Source organism: Protopterus annectens, chromosome 10.part0 (assembly GCF_019279795.1).
Source record: "Protopterus annectens isolate FY-2018-M chromosome 10.part0, PAN1.0, whole genome shotgun sequence".
Classification (NCBI taxonomy): domain Eukaryota; kingdom Metazoa; phylum Chordata; order Ceratodontiformes; family Protopteridae; genus Protopterus; species Protopterus annectens.
In genome coordinates, this window is record NC_056744.1 from 1,790,862,387 (window position 1) to 1,790,869,617 (window position 7,231).

Consider the following 7,231-nt stretch of genomic DNA (forward strand, 5'->3'; position numbering starts at 1 on the left):
TTTGTCAATGCCACTGTCTCCAACCCATATAACATAGCTGGTCTCAATACCATCTTGTAGACCATCGCTTTCACTCTTACTGGTACTAGTCTGTCACAAATCCCTCCTGACACAATTCTCCATCCACTCCATCCTGCTTGTACTCACTTCTTCACCTCTCTTCCACACTCACCATTACTCTGAACTGCTGATCCCAAGTTTTTAAACTCATCCACCTTTGCCACCTCTACTCCCTGCATCCTCAACATTCCTCTATCCTCCCACTCATTCACACACATATATTCTGTCTTAGTCCTGCTGACCTTCATTCCTCTTCTCTCTAGAGCATATCTACACCTCTCCAGGGTCTCCTCCACCTGTTCCCTACTCGCACTACAGATCACAATTTCATCTGCAAACATCATAGTCCACGGGGACTCCTGTCTGATCTCGTCTGTCAACCTGTCCATCACCATTGCAAATAAGAAAGGGCTCAGAGCCGATCCTTGATGTAATCTCACCTCCAGCTTAAACACATCCATCACTCCCACTGCAGACCTCACCACCATCACACTACCCTCGTACATATCCTGTACCACTCTTACACACTTCTCTGACTCTCCCAACGTCCTCATACAATACCACAACTCCTCTCTAGGCACCCTATCATATGCTTTCTCTAAATCCACAAAGACACAATGCAACTCCTTCTGACCTTCTCTGTACTTCTCCATCAACACTCTCAGAGCAAACATCTCATCTATAGTGCCCTTTCCTGGCATGAAACCATACTGCTGATCACGAATCATCATCTCCCTTCTTAACCTAGCTTCCACTACTCTTTCACATAACTTCATGCTGTGACTGATCAATTTAATCCTTCCGTAGTTACTACAGCTCTGCACATCACTCTTAAAAATCAGTACCAAAACACTTTCTCCATTCCTCATGCATCTTCTCACTTTCCAAGATTTCATTAAACAATCTAGTTAAAAACTCCACTGCCATTTCATCTGAACACCTCCATGCTTCCACAGGTATGTCATCGGAACCAACAGCCTTTCCATTCTTCATACTCTTCATAGCTATCCTTATTTCCTCCTTGCTAATCCACTGCACTTCATGATTCACTATCCGCACATCATCCAACCTTCTCTCCCTCTCATTCTCTTCATTCATCAGCCCCTCAAAGTACTCTTTCAATCTGCAACACACTCTCCTCGCTTGTGAGTACATTTCCCTCATTATCCTTTATCACCCTTACCAGCTGCACATCTTTACTAGCTCGGGCCCTCTGTCTAGCCAATCGGTACAGGTCCTTTTCTCCCTCCTTAGTGTCTGACCTTTTATAAAACTCTTCATATGCCTTATCCTTAGCCTTTGCCACCTCTCTCTTTGCCAAGCACCTCATCTCCTTATACCCTTTGTCTACTTTCTTCATCTCTCTGGCAATCCCACTTCTTCTTCGCCAACCTCTTTCTTCGCCAACCTCTTTCTCTGCATACTCTCCTGTACTTCTTCATTCCACCACCAGTTTAGTGAGTTTGTCTATAATTCCAGAATGGAGGATGGTGTCGAAAGCCTTGGCGAGGTCAAGATAGGCTGAGTGAACCACATTACCCCTCAAGTACGGCTTTGATGACTGCTTCAAAGAAAAAAAGAAATCAGTCAGGTTCAGAAGACATGATCCCCCTTTCACAAACTCAGACTGGGTGAGGTACAGAGTTTGGAGGTTACCAATGTCTTTGTTTATAAGTTCCATGATGATACGTTCCATGGCCTTGCAGCCCAGGCTCATCAGGCTAACAGGGTGATAGTTCCCGGGGTCCATGGTGGCTTCCCTTTTGTGCAGTGGAATAACTGTTGCTGTGCACCATTCAGTGGGCACAAAGCCTGGTGTGAGGCTATGGCTCATCAGGCTAACAGGGTGATAGTTCCCGGGGTCCATGGTGGCTTCCCTTTTGTGCAGTGGGATAACTGTTGCTGTGCACCATTCAGTGGGCACAAAGCCTGGCGTGAGGCTATGACTGAACACGGTACTTAGGTAGGGAGCCAGTTTGTTTTGAAGTTCATGTAAAACATAGCCTGGGATGTTATCCGGTCCCATGGATGCTGTGTTCTTGGCTTTAGAGAGTGCAATTTTTACCTGCATAGTTGTGATTACAGGTACTCTGCATTCTTCTGGTATAGGTATAGGCCCTTTAGGAGGTGGGTGCGGGGGGGTAAAGGTAGCAATGAACGTATCTGCCAGGATGTTGGCAATATCAGCTGGTTCTGTAATTTTGGTGCCATTGTGCTGTAACTGTGCAGATCTGGGTATTGCCATTGAGATTCTTGACACAGCCATAGAATGCTTTGTGGTTGTCCTTAGAATCAGTGGCAATTTTGTTTTCATAACTAGCTTTGGAGGATTTTATGAGGGATCTCATCTTCTTATAAAGGCTGACCACGGAGCTCCTCCAATCATGGAGTTTTACTCTGTTTTGCAACAGTTTCTCCCTTCTGTTGTACATTTTGTTTATGGCAAGGGACCACCAGATTGGCTTCCTTTTTTGGAGGATAGCGTCTTGGTTCTGTTAGGGATAGCACGATCCAAGCACTCGTGTAAGTGCTTATAGAGTGCATTTGTGTAGGATTCAGCAGTCGTTACTGTATTGTCCATCTGCATAGGTGTCATGAAGTTCGCCACGTCTGTCTTAAGAAGCATGAAGTTGGCTTTGGAGACATTTTTAACAGTGGTTTCATTAATGGGGGGGGTGGGAGCGGTACGTGGATATCTAGGGCGATTAGTTTATGGTCAGATCTGACCAACAAGTAGTTGACCTCAGGTGTGGAACACTGGTTACTCGTGTTGGTAATGACTAGAACCAAGATATTGTTGACCCTAGTGGGGGTGTGGAAACGTTGATCCAGGGCATTGAAATTTATGAATTACAGAAAGTGTTGAGTTGGTACAAGTGTATTTTTCCCAGTTAATGGTGGGTTAGTAGAAATCGCCCATTATTAGGGTGTTTGGTTGAACTCTTAATATTTTCCAGTATATCAAGAAAAGAGAAGTGGGAATCCTGGGGCATTGTGTGGGATTTGTAGCAAGCTACAATTTGGATTGCAGTTTTGCCCAGAGTTAGTTGCACTTGGATAATCTCGGATGCAACCTGTTATTTTCCTTTGGAAATGTACATTAAAATAAGATTTTAATGGAAAAGAATAAAGGAAGCCCCTCAACAAAGCTTCATCAATACTAACCTACTACAGTCCTTTAATCCTTTCAATAATTATTAAAACATGCACACAGCATCAATTACTAAAACAGCTTACTACAGTAATACTTGACTGTCAGCAAGGCTTTTGTCCTGGTCATGTTACTTACAAGGTACCAGAGCAGCTCTTTTGAGTGTGCACCTTTAACCCCTAGTGGGCGTGGCTTAAGCCTTTAAAAACTAATTATCACCTTAGAGTTCTAGAAAACTCTCATTGAAAGAGGTCAAATATCAATAGAGTTGTGTTTGCCATCACATATGGCTCAAGACAAAATATCCTGGTACCTTGTAAGTAACATGGTTTTGGAATTATTAATGCAAATATGAACAATCCATATTTGACGCCTAGAGGAGCAGTAGGGGTTAACTGCAGAAGACGCCTGGAGGAGCACTCGGCTGTACCACATCTCTTATCTTCTTGTATCAAGTTAAAGTACAACTTAACTGACAACAGCTTAACATGTGTCATCGTTACAGACTTAACAAAAGCCCTGAACATGTGCAGTCATAACCTCCTTGTATCTACATTTACCTAACCTTAAACTAGTACAAAAGCTTCTACAACTGAATGCATTCAGATTACATACTCAGATTTCACTCTTCTGGCCTGTACAACTAGGTGTGCCCACAGCTTCTTTCCTAGGCTACTGCTGTGTATCGCATCCATCACAGACATAATTAAATTCTGTCATCCAACTAAAGGCATACAATATGCAGATAACATCCCTTTTTTACATTCAGTAGCACTACAAAAATAAAAATGCAAACCACGATGCATTCACCTAAGTTGAAAACTGGATTTGTAACTCTTCCAACCTGGCGACCAAACCTCAATCCCCACTGCCACAGCTCTACAAACTAAAATAATAATCATACCAAACCAAAAATAGTCTCCACTTCACACTGCTAGGTGTTCATCTTCACATCAGCTCACACATTTGTCCACAATATTAACACAGCTATATCCAAATTCAGTGCTAAATTTGTCTTTCCTTATTGTATCAAAAACTTCCCAACACTAAAATCTAGACTCAGTACTGTTATCAATATTCTACTGTTCATTAATCTGCTAACCTAAACTCCTCCCTTTTGGTAAACTTATGGGGGTTCACCATGGAGCTCCTCTTTTATATCTAACCAGTCCCTTACAACATACCATTGCTTATCTCAAAATGACTAATAACTGGTTTGAATTTGGAAAAAAAAATTACACAGTCTTTAGGGTATACCATTCCACCCTGCACAATTCTGACAAATGTCCATCTCACTTCCTCAGAACTTGAAACCTCTCTGCAACCCCAGCACTGTAAGAACCACCATGGTCACTTACACTTCTTCATCACCACTTCAAGACATGGAACAATCTCCTACTTTATCACAAGATAAATATAAGTTCCTTTAAAAACTTCTTAAGGAAATATCTTAGGGTTCCCCACCATCCCAAGTGTAACCCACTCACATATAGCTCATACACTCTCTATTCATAGTAATCTTACTAAATCACTACTGATAGTCTCTACATACCTCCATACACCACTGTCAGCACTGGGAAACATACCCTTTTCCAAGCAAGATTTCTCCAGTCTGCACATCTGACAACAAAGCTACTTGCTTTTTCTAACTAATGATTTACTATTGATTGAAAAGTGTTATGTATTGTCGCATCACTAAAGAGTAACAAAAAAAAATTTGTAGAACTGCATCACTAATTTCCATCTATTTTTTGGAACTTTTTTTTGTGTTGTAATAATAGATGAGACCAGATGCCTTAATGGTTAAGTTCTTTGCCTCCCATGTAAAAGGTCTAAGGTTCGATCCTGACCTCCAACCAACACCTGTTTGGAGTTTGCATGTTCTCCCTGTGCCTCCATGGGGTTTCCCTCATGTCTGAAAAACATGCCGAGTGTTTCCATATCAGACTCATCAATGAATGGAGCTGGGCACCAACCACTTTGAGCATCTACTGTGGTGCGTAGTATCCTCAAGATAGGAGAACACAGATCACAGACTGCATGCCGTGGCTGGGCTGGCCTCTCAACGGAGCAAAATATGGCTCTAGGTGATTCAGTCATGTTGACTAATGTCGCCAAAAATGGGCATGGGTAGTTACCGGTGATAAGCGGGTTGAGGACCCAGCCCATTCTGATTCACGGCAGGGACCCTTGCTAATGGTGGGAGGGGTATATTTGCCCCTACTGGCCAGTGTGTGCCCACCATAAAGCCCAGTAGCCTTGGGTCAATAAGCTACTGGCTTGGCTGGTGTCTAGCTGCCCAGCCTGGGTTACATGGGATAGTTCTGCTGAGCAAAAGCTGGATGTAAAACTAACCAACCTGCCAAACAAACTTATAATAGCTACACATAATGTAGGTTCACTGACAGGATGCAGCTTGGAAGTGGATGCTATGATGATACAGAGGAGGCTGGACATCCTATGTATCCAAGAGATGAGATGGTAGGTAAGTGCAGCAAAACCACTTGGCTTGGGATCCAGACTCTACTACTCAGGTGGACATAGGCTAGAAATGGTGTAAGAATTGTGGTGAGAGAGAGGCTTCAGAAGGCAGTGAGGGATATCATCAGAATTAATGTCAGACTCATGGCAATCAGACTCCGGTGTAATGATAGGGCGGTATTCATAACCTCAGCCTATGCCCCACAGCAGGGTTGTAAAAATGAGGAAAAAATGCATTCAGACACCAGCTGTAGAACCTACTAGATAAAGCAGGACAACATGAATTGGTGTTTATAATGGGTGACTTGAATGCACATATTAGGACAGACAGAGCAGGATATGAGGACTGCCTGGGTCCTCATGGGTGGGGCAACAGGAATAAAGAAGGAGAAGTCATTCTAGACTTCTGTCTGGCAAATGGCTTGATAGTAGCCAACACATGGTTCAGAAAAAGAGACAGTCACAGATTACATAAACCAGCAGCCAACATGCAACTCAGGTAGACTTCCTCTGAAACAGTCGGCCCACAGCATAAATAACTAGATGCTACAATCAGCTGTAGGCTGTGGTCAGAGAAGTCTCTAAAGTCAACAGAAACCAGGCTAAACACTTGGACGTTGACTGGAGACACATTACAACAGTTCAAGGAATTACTCAGGGCTCTAGCACCCCAAGAAGAGGAGGAAATAGGTGGAGTTGAACAAAAATGGCAGTGCCTAAAACAGCATGTGTTAGGACTACAGAAAAGATATGTGGCCAAGCCAGGTATGGAAATAAGGTACACAAGGAAAGCTGGTGGTGGAATGCAGAAGTCCAGGAAGTCATCAAAAGAAAGGAGGAGTGCAGGAAGAAGTGGCAGACAGAAAAGACTGACCAGGCTAGGAAGGACTATTGGTTGGCTAACAAAGAAGCTAAGAAAGAAGTTGCAATAGCAAAGAATAGAGTGTTGGAAGCACTCTACCAACTTCAGGAAAGTGACTCAGTAAGGGGCACAAAGAAGCTATATCAGGCTGCAAGGCAAAAATGAATGCCAGGAACAAGCTGCTCACCAGTCCAGATGGAAGGAGTATTACTAGCAGCCTCTGAATGAAGAAAACTCCACAGAAGCTGTACAGCCCCAGAAACAGCCTACGATGAGAGAAGAAGAGGAGCCCACCCGAGAAGAAGTAAGAACAGCACCAAGGAAGATGAAGTCGGGGAAAGCAGCAGGCTCAGATGAGGTCACAGCAGATATGATAAAGATGCTAAGTGCGATAGTATCCTCAGGAGCCATTTCTCCCCTAATAGCAGTATGGAGAGAAAGGTATATCCCAGATGACTGGAGAATAAGCATACTTGTGCCAGTGTACAAGAACAAAGGGGGCATCCACACCTGTGGGTAGTACACAGGCATCAAACTCCTACCACACTGCATGGAAGTTCTGGAGAAGGTGATTTATAAATGGGAGATGAGCAGTTCAGATTCAGATCAGGATGCAGCACAATTGAGCTGATGTCTGCATTGAGAAGAAGCTAGAGATGAGGAGAGAGTCCAACTGG